General features: G+C 31.7%; 1 long non-coding RNA gene across 1 annotated transcript; it reads left to right on the top strand.

Moving 5' to 3' along the window:
- The first annotated feature begins 1663 nt into the window (after positions 1-1663).
- LOC135664788 (uncharacterized) lies at positions 1664-8582 on the top strand. The gene is made up of 2 exons (XR_010508978.1): positions 1664-4757; positions 4804-8582. It is a non-coding gene; the product is annotated as an uncharacterized LOC135664788 (long non-coding RNA).
- Positions 8583-18797: the final 10215 nt, after the last annotated feature.

The raw sequence follows: 18797 nt of genomic DNA on the forward strand, positions 1-18797 counted from the left end.
ATCGTTAATTAAATCGTTTGAATTAGTATAGTAGTTATTAGATTTTTTATTTTGATGAACCTCCTACTTTTTTGAGGAATTCATGAAATAATGAATTAAGGAAGAAAAGATATGACTGTACCGGCTACAAAAAAAGATTTCATGATAGTTAATATGGGTCCTCACCACCCATCAATGCATGGTGTTCTTCGACTGATCGTTACTCTCGATGGTGAAGATGTTATTGACTGTGAACCCATATTGGGCTATTTACACAGAGGGATGGAAAAAATAGCGGAAAACCGAACAATTATACAATATCTGCCTTATGTAACACGTTGGGATTATTTAGCTACTATGTTCACAGAGGCAATAACGGTAAATGCACCAGAACAACTGGAAAATGTTCAAGTACCTAAAAGGGCTAGCTATATCAGAGTAATTATGCTGGAGCTGAGCCGTATAGCTTCTCATTTGTTATGGCTTGGGCCTTTTATGGCGGATATCGGCGCGCAGACTCCCTTTTTCTATATTTTCAGAGAGAGAGAATTGATATATGATTTATTCGAAGCCGCCACAGGTATGCGAATGATGCATAATTATTTCCGCATCGGAGGAGTAGCTGCCGATCTACCTTATGGCTGGATAGATAAATGTTTGGATTTTTGCGATTATTTTTTAACAGGAATTGTTGAATATCAAAAACTCATTACGCGAAATCCCATTTTTTTGGAGCGAGTCGAAGGAGTGGGCATTATTGGTGGAGAGGAAGCAATAAATTGGGGTTTATCAGGACCGATGTTACGAGCTTCTGGAACACAATGGGATCTTCGTAAAATTGATAATTATGAGTGTTACAATGAATTCGATTGGGAAGTCCAATGGCAAAAAGAAGGAGATTCGTTAGCTCGTTATTTAGTACGAATCGGTGAAATGAGGGAATCTATAAAAATAATTCAACAGGCTCTAGAAGGAATTCCTGGAGGACCCTATGAGAATTTAGAAGTCCGACGCTTTGATAGAGCAAAAAATTCCGAATGGAATGATTTTGAATATAGATTTATTAGTAAAAAACCTTCACCCAATTTTGAATTGTCGAAACAAGAACTTTACGTGAGAGTAGAAGCCCCAAAAGGGGAATTAGGAATTTATTTGATAGGAGATAATAGTGTTTTCCCTTGGAGATGGAAAATTCGTCCACCCGGCTTCATAAATTTGCAAATTCTTCCTCAGCTAGTTAAAAGAATGAAATTGGCTGATATCATGACGATACTAGGTAGTATAGATATCATTATGGGAGAGGTTGATCGTTGAAATGATAATTGATACGACAGAAGTACAAACTATCAATTCTTTTTCTATATCGGAATCCTTAAAAGAAGTATATGGACTCATATGGATCTTTGTACCCATTTTGACCCTTATATTGGGAATTACAATAGGGGTACTAGTAATTGTGTGGTTAGAAAGAGAAATATCTGCAGCGATACAACAACGTATTGGGCCTGAATATGCCGGCCCCTTGGGAATTCTTCAAGCTCTAGCAGATGGAACTAAACTACTTTTTAAAGAAGACCTTCTCCCATCTAGAGGAGATGTTCGTTTGTTTAGTATTGGACCGTCTATAGTGGTCATATCAATTCTACTAAGTTATTTAGTAATTCCTTTTGGGTATCGCCTCATTTTAGCCGATCTCAGTATAGGTGTTTTTTTATGGGTCGCCATTTCAAGTATTGCTCCTATTGGGCTTCTTATGTCAGGATACGGATCGAATAATAAATATTCCTTTTCAGGTGGTCTACGAGCTGCTGCTCAATCTATTAGTTATGAAATACCATTAACTCTATGTGTGTTATCAATATCTCTACGTGTGATTCGTTGAACATGAACTTTATACTTCTTTCCTAGAAGTAAAGGAAAGAAGTTGAATGTAATGTATTGAATAGGTATTTTATTTTTTATTCATCATTCGGGTCAATGAGTTAAACCAGATAGTTATATGAGTGAAACAAAACAACTTAGAAGTTTGCAGTAAGAAGATAAAATCTCATTTCATATGTACAAGAATAAAGTTGAAGTAAACATAAGCAGTGTAAACTGTTTACCCCAAGATTAAGATTCTTTCATTAGTCATCATATCTTGGAGCGGGTGTAAAAGATCAACTGTATGGAGTTTTCATTACTGTCTTGTATTTATTACCATGCCGTAGATCAATCAAAAATCAGTGGACGGTTAGGAACACCAAAGTGCACAAAGGATTAGTAATAGAGATAATGTAAGGTATCAAAAAAAGAGATATTTCTACAATTTATAAAACGAATAAAAATAGGGACTTTAAGTTGGTTTATATTTATAAATTTATAAAATATAAATTTATAAAAAAAATAAAAAAATGAATAAAGATATTGATGCATAAAATAAATAAAAGAATAGATAAGAAGAGATTCGTCCACCTCCCATGGATTTGATTCCTTCCCCTATAAAAAAACTTGCAATGCCAACCCCATTTGTAATTCCATCAATTATATATCTATCAAAAAACTGAGTTAGTTCGGTTAATCCCCTTATACCCATGGTAAAAACCTTAGTATAAAAAATATCTATGTAACCACGATTATATGACCAATTGTATATCCCATTTTTTATTTGGTCCAAGAGAATCCTTTTAGGACCACCTTTTACAAATGCATTGATAAAGTTCAAATTCCGGAAAAACGAATAAGCAGACCCATATAAGAATATGCTATGAATAGTCCGGAAATAGCTATACTTACTGAAAAAATTGCATTTGTAAAAAATTCATACCAATCCACAGAATAACTCGAATTTGGATGGAAAAGGTTTGTGAGTGGAGTTAACCATTTGGATAATATATCCAAATCTATTACTCCTTGATCAAAATGAATTCCTATTGATCCAACAAACAAAGTAAATAATACCAATATAAGCAGAGGAAATAGCATAGTATTGTCCACTTCGCGAGGGTACATAGAAGTGTACTTTTTTTCGAAAGAAGTATTAAAGTATCGTATGCATTTTTTTAGATTATTATCAATTTTATACATATCCTTTGAAAAAAAGAAGACCCTATTATTCATTGTTGATAAAGGTAAATTTCTATTGACTGCTTTGGCTACCTCCTTTCCCCATAGAGATATTGAATAGGACGAACTATTTTTTGTGCTACTGTAATCTTGAAAATGAACGCGCAAATGTCCATCAAAGGTAAGTAAATACACCCGAAACATATAAAATGCAGTCAATCCTGCTGTGAAACAAGCTATTATTGCGAAAATTGGTGAATACAACCAACTATCATTAAGAATTTCATCTTTGGACCAAAAACAAGCAAGAGGTGGAATACCGCAAATAGAAAGTGTACCCAATAAAAAAGTAGTTCTTGTAATTGGAACATATCTTCTTAAACCACCCATAAGAGCCATATTCTGACTTTTTTCTGGCGAATATCCAACAATAGGTTCCATTGAATGAATAATGGATCCGGATCCCAAAAACAATAAAGCTTTAGAATAGGCATGGGTAATCAAATGGAATAAAGCAGCTCGATAAGAACCTATACCTAGAGCTAACATAATATAACCCAATTGAGACATTGTAGAATAGGCTAAACTTCTTTTTATATCTCTTTGAGCAAGAGCCAAAGTAGCTCCTAGTAGTACTGTTATTACACCTATTAAAGATATGAAATTCATTATGTAAGGTATAGCTATGAAAATAGGAAGAAGTCGAGCTACAAGAAAAATTCCTGCTGCTACCATAGTAGCAGCGTGTATAAGAGCCGAGATGGGAGTGGGTCCTTCCATGGCATCGGGTAACCATACGTGAAGGGGGAATTGTGCGGATTTAGCAACTGCACCAATGAATAATAAAGAGGCACACAAAGTAGCAAATAAAGAACTGACACCATTATTATGGATCAAGTTATTAGTTATTTCGAACAAATCCCGAAATTCGAAACTACCTGTTATCCAATAAAAACCTAAAATTCCTAATAATAAACCAAAATCCCCTACACGGTTAGTTACAAAAGCTTTTTGACAAGCACTTGCTGCAGTCGGTCGTGTGAACCAAAATCCTATTAATAAATAGGAACACATCCCCACCAGTTCCCAAAAAATATAAATTTGTATCAAATTGGAACTGGTAACTAATCCCAACATGGAAGCATTGAAAAAACTCATATAAGCAAAAAATCTCAGATATCCTTGATCATGAGACATATAATTGTCACTATAAATAAGAACCAAGATTCCAACAGTAGTAATTAGTATTGACATAATAGAACTAAGTGGGTCGATCAAATATCCGAACTCTAAGGAAAAATCATTATTGATGGTCCAAGACCATAGATATTGATAGATAGAACTTCCATGTATTTGTTGAATAGATAAATTGGCTGAAAACCCCATAACTATACTTAACAGTAAAACACTAGGAAAAGCCCATATACGACGAATATTTTTTGTTGCTGTCGGAATCAGTAGAAGTCCAAATCCTATTGACACAGTAACTGGAAGTGGAAGAAAAGGTATTATCCATGCATATTGATATGTATGTTCCATAAGAAAACAAAATGAAATCTTTAATAATTCTACTATTCTAGTCTAGTCTTAGTAGAATATTCTATTCTGGTAATTTATAGCCATATTATATAGTATAATAAGAAAAAAGAGTTATACCAAAAGGAGTACTTGATTCTAATTATGTTTTAATAAAATTATATGTTTTAATAGGTTTAAAATATATTTTCAAACAGGTTTTAAATATATTTTTTAATAGGTTTTAAATATATTTTTTAATAGGTTTTAAACATATTCGAAAATGCTTTTTTTAAAACTATTCTACCAGGGAATAAGTATAGATAATGACTAAAAGGAACAATCTATTTTGAACAAAACAATACATGTCTTTCACATACAACGATAAAAACTGGTAACCCTTTTTGAATGGCAGTTCCCAAAAAGCGTACTTCTATGTCAAAAAAACGTATTCGTAAAAATATTTGGAAAAAAAAAGGATTTTTAGCTGCAGTAAAGGCTTTTTCCTTAGCGAAATCGGTTTCCACCGGACGTTCAAAAAGTTTTTTTGTGCAACAAACAAATAATAAAGTCTTGGAATAATCGGAATTGACATACCCGAAGAACTTCGAATTTTTTAAGATGAACGATTCACATTAATTAATGTATTGAACTCCTCAATATCAATATGAGTTAGAACTAGCTGTTGTAGTATGTAGATGTGGTATGTAGAATAAAGGTATGTATATCGAATTCTGAATATTTTTTCTATCTACTTTTTTCACAATAGAAAAATATTTTTCTATTGTGAAAAGTAGAGTATGATTACGATAGAAATGAAAATTCTTTTGTTTCTTATATGCCTAACAAAAACCTAATTAGTTTGGTAAATCTTACCATTATGCATTATATATATAATGAAGAGACCATTATATATAATATGAAGAGTATTAATACTCTAATGATACTAAGGAATGATACTAAGGTGTCGAAATCGTTAGAAAATTTCAAATTCTTTTGATTTAGTGATGAAATTGTTATACATATGAAATCCTGGTTATTTAATCTTCTTCATTGAAAAAAAAAATATTTTTTTTTTCATTTTGTTTGAATCTATGAAATCAAATCGGATAAATAAAAAACGAATCAAAAAATAGAAAATGAACAATTCTTAGTTCTATACCTCGACAGACAACAAAACTATTGAGTTCTAACTGTTTTGGAAGAACTTAGTTTCTAGTACGCGAAAGTTTATTATTAAAACTAAACTTACTAAAACTAAACTTACTTTATTATTAAAACTAAACTTACAATGATCCCAACTAAAGATTCTTTTTTTGAATAGAGATTCAAATAGGAATTTAAATGAATTTTGATTTATCGATTCTAATGTTTACTAAACTATATTGAATCCTTGATTCTCGACGATTCAACATGAATTGACTATTATTATTTCAAGTAAGCCGCCATGGTGAAATTGGTAGACACGCTGCTCTTAGGAAGCAGTGCTAGAGCATCTCGGTTCGAGTCCGAGTGGCGGCATCCTTGAAATCCTAGAAAATAAATCCTCTAAAAGAGACACAATGGATCCTATAATGTATTCAATTCTCGATTTAAATTCTCTAATGGGACCCCTTTTTATGATATTTACAACTTTAGAACATATATTAACTCATATCTCTTTTTCGATAATTTCAATTGTGATTACGATTCATTTAATGATCTTATTAGTCCGCGAAATCGTAGGATTGCGTGATTCATTGGAAAAAGGGATGATAGCCACTTTTTTCTCTATAACAGGATTATTAGTTTCTCGTTGGATTTCTTCAGGACATTTTCCGTTAAGTAATTTATACGAGTCATTAATCTTCCTTTCGTGCAGTTTCTCCATTATTCATATGATTTCCAAGATGGGGAACCATAAAAATGATTTAAGCACAATAACCGCACCAAGTACCATTTTTACACAAGGCTTTGCCACGTCGGGTTTTTTAACTGAAATGCATCAATCCGCAATATTAGTACCTGCTCTACAATCTCAGTGGTTAATGATGCACGTAAGTATGATGTTATTAAGCTATGCAGCTCTTTTATGCGGATCACTATTATCAGTCGCTCTTCTAGTCATTACATTTCGAAAAAACATCGATATTTTTTGTAAAGGTAATAATTTCTTAATTAAACCATTTTTCTTTGGTGAGATTCAATATTTGAATGAAAAAAGAAGTGTTTTTAAAAACACTTCTTTTCTTTCATTTCGAAATTATTATAAATATCAATTGACTCAACGTTTGGATTATTGGAGTTATCGTGTCATTAGTTTAGGATTTACCTTTTTAACCATAGGCATTCTTTGTGGAGCAGTATGGGCTAATGAGGCATGGGGATCTTATTGGAATTGGGACCCCAAAGAAACTTGGGCTTTTATTACTTGGACCATATTCGCGATTTATTTACATACTAGAACTAGAATACATATTAGAAGTAGAACAAATCAAAGTTTGCAAAGTATGAATTCGGCACTTGTGGCTTCTATAGGATTTCTTATAATTTGGGTATGTTATTTTGGAATCAATCTATTAGGAATAGGTCTACATAGTTATGGTTCATTCACATTAACATCTACTTGAATAAACTACACAGATAAATAATTGAATAAACTACATAAAGAATACATAAGAACATCATCCCATATATATATAAAAAGCTTCTTGTTTGTGCGAGTTTTTGAGAACCGTTTGAATCATTCCTTATTCAAAACGGTTCTCAAAAACTCAAAATGCATCTCATTACAATTCTAATTCACTTTATTCTTTTGCATTGTACAGCGAACGATTTTAAAAATCTTAAAATCAAAGACAAAAATTATATTTCCGTATTATTAATGAAAGACTATCGATGAAAGTAATTAGATAGGATAGCTTGCACCCTGTCAACTGATAGCGAGAGAACGAAATCCGGATAAATACCAATACCTATTACGGGTAGAAAGATACAGATTGAAACAAATAGTTCTCGTGGTCCAGAATCCGCAAAATTAGAGTTTGGAACATTGAATAGCTTGTATCCATAGAACATCTGACGTAACATAGATAATAAATAAATAGGAGTTAATATCATTCCAATTGCCATTACAAAAGTAATTAGCATTTTTGGCATTAAAAGGTATTTTGGACTAGTAATTATTCCAAAAAATACTAATAATTCCGCAACAAAACACTCATTCCTGGCAATGCAAGAGAAGCCATCGAAAAACTACTGAACATGGTAAATAGTTTTGGCATTGGGATCGATACCCCCCCCATTTCGTCGAGATAAACAAGACGTATTCTATCACAACTCGTTCCTGCCAAGAAAAAAAGCGCAGCACCAATAAATCCATGAGAGAGTATTTGTAAAATGGCACCGTTGAGTCCCATTCCGGTTATAGAACCAATTCCTATAATTGTGAAACCCATGTGAGATACAGAGGAATAGGCTATTCTTTTTTTTAATTCCGTTGACCGAGAGAGGTTGAAGCTGCATAGATTATTTGAATCGTTCCCACTATTACCAACCAGGGAGAAAATATAGAATGAGCGTGGGGTAATAATTCCATATTGATCCGAATAAGTCCATATGCGCCCATTTTTAATAAGATTCCAGCTAGAAGCATACATGTACTGTAATGTGCTTCTCCATGGGTATCTGGTAACCACGTATGTAGGGGTATAATCGGCGATTTGACAGCATAAGCAATAAGGAATCCAAAATATAATATTATTTCCAATGCCACAGGATATGATTGATTAGTTAATTTTGAAAAATCTAATGTGGGTTCATTAGGGCCATATAAACCCATACCTAGAACTCCTATTAAGAGAAAAATGGAGCCCCCCGCAGTGTACAAAATAAACTTTGTGGCCGAGTAGAGACGTTTCTTTCCCCCCCACATGGATAAAAGTAAATAAACAGGAATTAATTCTAACTCCCACAGCATGAAAAAAAGTAAAAGGTCTCTAGAAGAAAATAATCCTATTTGACCGCTGTACATTGCTAACATGAGAAAATAGAACAATCGCGAATTTCGAGTAACTGGCCAAGCCGCTAAGGTAGCTAAAGTGGTGATAAATCCTGTCAGTAAAATAGGTCCTATGGAAAGCCCATCGATTCCCAGTCTCCAGTGAAAATCAAAAACATCTATCCATTTTAAATCTTCCTCCAATTGGGTTAATGGATCGTCCAATTGGAAATGATAACAGAAAACATAGGTTGTTAGAAGGAGTTCCAACGAGCATATACATATAGCATACCACCTAAACATCTTATTTCCTTTATGAGGAAGAAAGAAAATGGAAGAACCGACGGATATCGGCAAAACAACAAGTATTGTTAACCAAGGAAAATAACTCGTGATAAAGACAAGATACGTTTGACCAGAAAAACCCGTGCTCGGAATAGAATAATATATTTTCTCGAGTACGGGCTTTTGTCGGTAAAGAGGAATCAATTGATTCAAGTGGATTTTTTTGTAACGTATCAATAACCTAGACCCATGCTGCGAGTTGTTTCATATGATAAATAAACACGGACACTCAAAAAATCCGTGGGGCAGGCGGATTCACATCTCTTACAACCCACACAGTCCTCGGTTCTTGGTGCGGAAGCAATTTGCTTAGCTTTACATCCGTCCCAAGGTATCATTTCCAATACGTCTGTGGGGCAGGCTCGTACACATTGAGTACACCCTATACATGTATCATAAATTTTTACTGAATGTGACATTGGATCTATAAATTCCAGATTTTAACATCAAAAATTTTCAATCTGGTAGAAAATTAGTATTTATATTATAGACACCAGACGAAGCAGTGGTTTATTAAAATTTTAAGAATCAATATATTTCTAAATCTGTTCATGAGAAAAAGCCAAGAGACTTTGATTTCCGTTTCAAAAATCATGATCATACGAGTCACATGTGTAAATAAAAATTGGCCGACAAAACAAATTGATCAATCATTCAAATCAATATTTCAATATTCATATTTTCAATATGAAATATGAATATATAAAAATAAAACTAAATTAGTAATTTAATTTATTTTCGTAATATGATTAACATATTATTATTTAATAATATTATTTTTATTATTTTATTATAATATTTATAATATTATGCAGTATATTATTATATAATACATTTATATTATTATATAATACATTAAAAATACATTAAAAACATTAAAATTTAAATACATTAAAATTAAATAAAATAAACAAATAAAAAACGAAATAAAAAAATTATAATACCAATTAAATTAAGAATATAATTATTTTTCATTAATGGAATATGAAAGTGAAAGAATAGAAATAGAAAAATATTCCAATTTCATTTATATTTTCTTATGCTTTATCATGTTGTGTGGTGTCTTGATTTATATGATCATTATAACTGATTATTCAATATATGATCATGATAATTATCACTAATTATTCAACAAATTCGATTGATTGATACGAGTTGATTTTCTGTTTCGATGAATCGACGAAACAATAGCTAGACCAATAGCTGCTTCAGCAGCTGCAACAGCTATAATAAAGATTGAGAAAATGTTTCCTTTTAATTGGCGACTATCAAATATATCAGAAAATGTTACAAGATTAATATTAACCGAATTTAGTATAAGCTCAAGACACATAAGTGCTCTAACCATGTTTCGACTTGTGATCAATCCATAGAGACCGATAGAAAATAAATAAACACTCAAAAAAAGTACATGCTCGAACATCATTGACTAACTCCTTATCAATCTCGATTCATTTCAATATGAACAATTGAAGCGATTCGATTTTTTATTTATTTAGAACTTCTAAAATTCTAAAAACTTTTTAATTCTTTTAAAATTCTAAGTATTTATTATTGGCGAGCCATAGTAATTGCACCTATCAAGGAAACTAAAAGAATTATAGAAATTAGTTCAAAGGGAAGATAAAAATCTGTCGATAAATGAATCCCAATTTGTTGAACGTTACTTATTAGGTCCTGTTCTATAATCTGGTTTGATCTTGTAGTCCAAATAATTCCGTACCATGACGTATCTGGTATAGTAGTAATTAGTGAAAAAAGAATACTTGTACAAACCAGTGAAGTGACTCCATCTCCAATGGTCCAAAAATACGAATCATTGGAATATTCTGAACCATTCATGAACATTACCGCAAATATGATTAAGACATTTACGGCTCCCACATAAATAAGTAGCTGTGCGGCAGCTACAAAAAAAGAGTTCGATGGAATGTAGAATAAGGATATACAAACAAGAACCAATCCCAATGAAAAAGCAGAATAAATAGGATTGGTAAGTAATACTACCCCCAGACCCCCTAATATAAGAACTGACCCCAGAAATGCTACAAGAATATCATGTATTGGTCCAGGTAAATCCATTATGTATAATATGTAAAAAAAAAAATATATAAGTCAAATCATGACCTTACTAAATGGTCCAGGAAAGGAAAAGGGTTACCCCATTTTTATTGTATATGATATGTTCCTAATTGAATTAAATCTTAATATGGATTAATTTAATATTAATTTTATATATAGATATAATTATTTTATTGGGCCAATCCTACTTACTTTTTATCCAAAAGAAAAAGAATAAAAAAAGTAGTTGAAATTGTATATTTCGAAATTCCCGTGATAAAAATATTATAAGTTTAAATCAAAGAGTGATTCTCACCAATCTATAGTTACTAATTAAATCTATAGTTACTAATTATTATTTGTAGTTACTGACCAACCAAAATAAAAAAGTTTTGATCTTTTATATCAAAACAAAATCTTAGTAATCGGTAATCGTTCTTGAATCAAAGGGTTTATCTTTATCTATTTTGATTTGAGTCGAATTCATAACTGTTTGAATTGTGTAATCTTCAATTACTGACATTGGTAACCGACTCAAAGCAATTTGATTATAATTCAATTCGTGACGATCATAAGTAGAAAGCTCATATTCTTCAGTCATTGATAAACAGTTTGTTGGACAATACTCGACACAGTTACCACAAAATATACAGACCCCGAAATCAATACTATAATTAAGCAATTGTTTCTTTTTCATATCTCTTTCCAATCTCCAATCAACAACAGGTAGATCTATTGGGCATACACGAACACATACTTCGCAAGCAATACATTTATCAAATTCAAAGTGAATTCGACCACGAAAACGTTCTGACGTAATTGATTTCTCATAAGGATATTGAATAGTTACAGGTAAACGGTTTGTGTGGGATAAGGTAATTATGAAACTTTGACCAATATACCTTGCAGCTCGTATTGTTTGTTGACCATAATTCATGAACCCAGTTACCATGGGAAACATATTGTAGATATCCATAAATAAATTGATGTTTCTTTCTCTTGTTTGAAAGAGGTTATGAATCTAGAATATCGTTATCGTATTCTGTTATTTTATAGTGAAACAAGTTGGGAAGAAGTTGTCAATAATAGATTACCCAAAGAAATAGGTAAAAGAAATTTCCATCCAAGATTTAATAGCTGGTCCATTCTCATCCTAGGTAAAGTCCATCTTGTTGTGATAGAAATGAACAGAAACAAATAAGCTTTAACTAATGTAATAAAGATACCAATTGTCATTCCAAAGACTCCAGCTATTTTTTTTATTCCGAAAAGCTCAGGAATGGATATGTACGGAATAGATAAATTCCACCCACCTAAGTAAAGAACCGTTACGAATAACGAAGAAGCTAATAGATTTAGGTAAGAAGCAAGATAAAATAAACCAAATCTGATACCAGAATATTCGGTTTGATAACCTGCTACTAATTCCTCCTCTGCTTCTGGTAAATCAAAGGGCAATCTCTCACATTCAGCTAGAGAAGAAATTATGAAAACTATAAATCCTATGGGCTGACGCCATAGATTCCACCCCCAAAAGCCATATTTGGACTGTGCTTCAACTATATCAACTGTACTTGAACTGTTAGATAATTATAGTCGATAATAACATTACTGTTTCCATCGCTATTCCAAAACCGTACATGAGACCTCAGCTTCATACGGCTCCTCTATGGCCACAAATAAATGTAAGGACTAGTTCGATATTATCACCCCTTTTCTTTTGGGATAACTAGAATAAAGATATATCAGAGAGTCCGAAATTAAACCAATGGAATTCCGTTTGCTAGAATAAGAAAAAGTGCTTCGGAATTAATCTCATCCCTTATGATAATAAAAATGTATTTTTCTTTGTTCGGTAATAACTCAGCCCTTCAATAAAATACTCGTTATATCAATAAATCTAAAGAATTTAAAGAATTAGGAATTAGTCCATTAATTGTGATAGGAATTCCACCCATATGGATGGGAAAAAAGAATAAATAAATATCTTTTTTTTATTAATTCGATTATTACATTCCATTTCTTTTGTTCCTGTTCTTCTATCTCAGAAGAGGGTACTTTGAAAAAAAAAGAATAAGGGATTAATTCGTTCTGGATAGTCATTTCTTTAATCAGTGAATAGGAGCATACTCTAGATCGGAATCGTAGGGAAGTACTGCTTGATCATTTCTACCAACTTAAAGTCCCTATTTTTATTCGTTTTATAAATTGTAGAAATATCTCTTTTTTTGATACCTTACATTATCTCTATTACTAATCCTTTGTGCACTTTGGTGTTCCTAACCGTCCACTGATTTTTGATTGATCTACGGCATGGTAATAAATACAAGACAGTAATGAAAACTCCATACAGTTGATCTTTTTACACCCGCTCCAAGATATGATGACTAATGAAAGAATCTTAATCTTGGGGTAAACAGTTTACACTGCTTATGTTTACTTCAACTTTATTCTTGTACATATGAAATGAGATTTTATCTTCTTACTGCAAACTTCTAAGTTGTTTTGTTTCACTCATATAACTATCTGGTTTAACTCATTGACCCGAATGATGAATAAAAAATAAAATACCTATTCAATACATTACATTCAACTTCTTTCCTTTACTTCTAGGAAAGAAGTATAAAGTTCATGTTCAACGAATCACACGTAGAGATATTGATAACACACATAGAGTTAATGGTATTTCATAACTAATAGATTGAGCAGCAGCTCGTAGACCACCTGAAAAGGAATATTTATTATTCGATCCGTATCCTGACATAAGAAGCCCAATAGGAGCAATACTTGAAATGGCGACCCATAAAAAAACACCTATACTGAGATCGGCTAAAATGAGGCGATACCCAAAAGGAATTACTAAATAACTTAGTAGAATTGATATGACCACTATAGACGGTCCAATTACTAAACAAACGAACATCTCCTCTAGATGGGAGAAGGTCTTCTTTAAAAAGTAGTTTAGTTCCATCTGCTAGAGCTTGAAGAATTCCCAAGGGGCCGGCATATTCAGGCCCAATACGTTGTTGTATCGCTGCAGATATTTCTCTTTCTAACCACACAATTACTAGTACCCCTATTGTAATTCCCAATATAAGGGTCAAAATGGGTACAAAGATCCATATGAGTCCATATACTTCTTTTAAGGATTCCGATATAGAAAAAGAATTGATAGTTTGTACTTCTGTCGTATCAATTATCATTTCAACGATCAACCTCTCCCATAATGATATCTATACTACCTAGTATCGTCATGATATCAGCCAATTTCATTCTTTTAACTAGCTGAGGAAGAATTTGCAAATTTATGAAGCCGGGTGGACGAATTTTCCATCTCCAAGGGAAAACACTATTATCTCCTATCAAATAAATTCCTAATTCCCCTTTTGGGGCTTCTACTCTCACGTAAAGTTCTTGTTTCGACAATTCAAAATTGGGTGAAGGTTTTTTACTAATAAATCTATATTCAAAATCATTCCATTCGGAATTTTTTGCTCTATCAAAGCGTCGGACTTCTAAATTCTCATAGGGTCCTCCAGGAATTCCTTCTAGAGCCTGTTGAATTATTTTTATAGATTCCCTCATTTCACCGATTCGTACTAAATAACGAGCTAACGAATCTCCTTCTTTTTGCCATTGGACTTCCCAATCGAATTCATTGTAACACTCATAATTATCAATTTTACGAAGATCCCATTGTGTTCCAGAAGCTCGTAACATCGGTCCTGATAAACCCCAATTTATTGCTTCCTCTCCACCAATAATGCCCACTCCTTCGACTCGCTCCAAAAAAATGGGATTTCGCGTAATGAGTTTTTGATATTCAACAATTCCTGTTAAAAAATAATCGCAAAAATCCAAACATTTATCTATCCAGCCATAAGTAGATCGGCAGCTACTCCTCCGATGCGGAAATAATTATGCATCATTCGCATACCTGTGGCGGCTTCGAATAAATCATATATCAATTCTCTCTCTCTGAAAATATAGAAAAAGGGAGTCTGCGCGCCGATATCCGCCATAAAAGGCCCAAGCCATAACAAATGAGAAGCTATACGGCTCAGCTCCAGCATAATTACTCTGATATAGCTAGCCCTTTTAGGTACTTGAACATTTTCCAGTTGTTCTGGTGCATTTACCGTTATTGCCTCTGTGAACATAGTAGCTAAATAATCCCAACGTGTTACATAAGGCAGATATTGTATAATTGTTCGGTTTTCCGCTATTTTTTCCATCCCTCTGTGTAAATAGCCCAATATGGGTTCACAGTCAATAACATCTTCACCATCGAGAGTAACGATCAGTCGAAGAACACCATGCATTGATGGGTGGTGAGGACCCATATTAACTATCATGAAATCTTTTTTTGTAGCCGGTACAGTCATATCTTTTCTTCCTTAATTCATTATTTCATGAATTCCTCAAAAAAGTAGGAGGTTCATCAAAATAAAAAATCTAATAACTACTATACTAATTCAAACGATTTAATTAACGATTTTTTGGCTCCCGAATATCCAACTGGTCAATTAATTTCTTATAACGCGCTCTATTTTTCTTTGACAAATAAGCCAGCAGACGTTGACGTTTTCTCAGAATTTTTTGTAGACCTCTTTGTGATAAAAAATCTCTTTTGTGCAATTCCAAATGTGAAGTAAGTCCTTCGTATCTTATTGGTGAAACTTAATACTTGAAATTCAACAGAACCCCTGTTTTCTTCTTTTTCTTCTTGTGGAAGAAGTGAAATGAATGAATTTTTGACCATAAAACTTTTTTTATCTTTTTCTTTTCTTTCTTTTCCATGCCATGGATTTTACCGATCAGGAAAAATAAAATAATAATTATTATATTATGTCAATTTTTTTTAATCTAGTACACGCAAAAATTTAGATTTATCCGTTTCTATCTAAATCAAATTTTCCATTTGATTTAGATAGAAAAGAAAAGGATAATATATTTCTGCATTTACGAAAGAGAATGATTCTTTGCACCTAAAAAGATTCTGTAGATTTCTTTCTAGATTCAATTGAATTGATACACAAGTAAATACGTATCATGTACCAGAACGTAACACACCATATGCGTACATCTTTCGGTTTTTATTTACTGAAAACGGCATGTGATATATAGGAAATATACTATTAATAATTCTGAATCGTGGATACATACGTATCCTTGACATACTGAAACGACTACCATTATTGGTATCAAACCAATAGCGATTCATACAAGCTAAATCTTCTAATCGGTAATTGGGCCAAAGAAACAATTTGCATTTAATTAATTTATTTAAATCCGTATTAAGACGTTTGTCCTCATTCAAAAATTGTTCAGAGTTTCTTATGTTGTTTTCGTTGCAAAATACTGGATTTCTATTCACAATATCCCGATTATGAGAGTTGAAACAAATTAGAATTCTCAATTCTCTACGACGTCTAGGAGATAGAATATTTTCAGGAACAAAGAAATTATAATGATCTTGATCCCCATTCACAAATATATTGCCATGTCGTCCAGTGGATTTTTTCAAATTATTCTTATCAACATATCTTTTCTTTATGTATTTTCTATTAATTTGGTGTTTACTCTTATCGATCAATGAAATACTTATGGTTTGATATATAATGAATTTTCCATCCCTTCTTAAAGATAGACGAATTGGTTCGATAATTAATATTCCCCTTTTTATTAATTCTGTAAGAGCTAGATCTTTCTGAATCAGCATTACATCCAGATGCATCTCTCCTCTTTGAATCGAGGATATAGCAATTTCCCTTGGATTTATCAATCTAAGTAGGAGACAATATATCCTAACATTATTAATAATTTTTTGATTCAAGGGGTCATCCATCTTAATTGAAAAATAAAATATTTTTTCAGGAACAAATCTAGTTCTCCTTCCTTATTTTTCTTGGATTGTTTTTTTTTTTTTTACCTTTTTTAATGTTTGATCTCGTGCAATCCTCTTCAAGATATTCCTTTTGGTTTTGTTTTTGTGGATCTGATACAAGATTTGATTGACCCTCTTTTTCTTGGTTGGAATTTTGAAATTCTATTTAACGGAATCTTTGATGTTTTGATTTTGACTAATATTTTTTTTATTTTGATTTTGACTAATATTTTTTTTATTTTGATTTTTGACTAATATTTTTTTTATTTTGATTTTGACTAATATTTTTTTTATTTTGATTTTGACTAATATTTTTTTTATTTTGATTTTGACTAATATTTTTTTATTTTGATTTTGACTAATATTTTTTTTATTTTGATTTTGACTAATATTTTTTTCATTTTGATTTTGACTAATATTTTTTTCATTTTGATTTTGACTAATATCATTTTCATAATAAATATTAGAAAGAAGTAATTTGATTGGTATGATCCACGGTTTAATCTTATATGCATCAAAAGGTAACACAAATTCTGGGAAGAACCAAGGTTCTAGATTTGATATGGTAGAATAATTTCGATTCATTCCCATCCAATCAAAATTTTTTTTTGATGAGTCTTAGTCTTAGTATTTTTATTAGTATTTTTATAAATTTCGGTACCGATATACATATCGGTCCAGTCCTCAATATCACTATTGTTCTCAATATCACTATTGTTCTCATATCACTATTGTTCTCAATATCACTATTGTTTCTAAGGCAAAAATGAAGAATTCTATAATCCAAATATTTTCTATCCAGATTTTATGGGTATCAATAAAATATCCTTTTTTTAGGTAATCATCAATAGTCATATTTAGCAATACATAAAACGATTCGGGTTTCAGTGTGTATGAGTCCTTACTATCCCCATAATTTATATATTCATGTGATAAAAGATCATATCTGTAGTGTTTTTAAATTTTTCTTTTTGACTCATCGATAAATCCACTGCACAAAAATTTTCATTCATGTAATGAATTAATCGGTCTTTTTCTTTTTTATATGAATACAATTTCATTGATTCTTTATTTGAATAGTACAACGTTGATTGACTCTATTTCGCCATTTTTTCGGTACTAATCGAGACCATTTGCTCCGAGAAAAATTATATTGATAATGACCCTTTAACCAGTTTTTCCATTTATTCATTCCAGACTTATTAATTTTCTTATGCCTTGATTTGGAATCAAACCTTGATTTGGAATCAAATATTCCTCGTGTCATACAATAATACTTTATCTTGTCTTTAATAAAAGGATAGGTCCCGTGATCGTGATATTGAAGTACAGATCTCAGGTGATGGTTGTTAAATAATTGGGTTTGTGACAATTTGTAAAATACATATGCTTGGGACAAGGAAGATAAGTCGTGATAAGTGTTTAAATCATTTCTAATATTAGGATTAGAAAAGGACTTTTTTATAGTCGAAATAAAGTTCATTGTATCTTGATCTGTTTCATCAATTCCTTCTTGATTTCTTTCATCGTTGTAATGGATTCATTGATAATTGTTTTTTTTAAAAGTTGTGCATTAACCTTAGAAATGGTAACCATACATTGCAAGATATCTATGTATATTTTTTCAATGAAAGATTTCATAAAATAATGTGATTTGCGTATTAATCGGGTATTTTTTCTTTGAAGTATCTGCCAAATATGTTTTTGTAATTCCGGTCTTTTATCATGATAGGCTAGAACTATTTTCTTCTTGTCTTTTGTGATTCCTTCTATTTGATTCCTTATTGTGATTGTCTTATCAGCAAGATCTTTCATTTTTTTTTCTATGAGTAAATAATTTGTCCAATTCATAGATCGAATTTGAATGGTCGATTCGTGAATAATCTGATTATTTTTTTTTGAATCTTTTGCATTTTCATTTGGTTCATGTACTTTTCCCTTCCTCAATTCAAATAAAGAAATTTGGTTCACTTTTTCAAGTTTCTT

This window comes from Musa acuminata, unplaced genomic scaffold (assembly GCF_036884655.1).
Source record: "Musa acuminata AAA Group cultivar baxijiao unplaced genomic scaffold, Cavendish_Baxijiao_AAA HiC_scaffold_887, whole genome shotgun sequence".
NCBI classification, from domain to species: domain Eukaryota; kingdom Viridiplantae; phylum Streptophyta; class Magnoliopsida; order Zingiberales; family Musaceae; genus Musa; species Musa acuminata.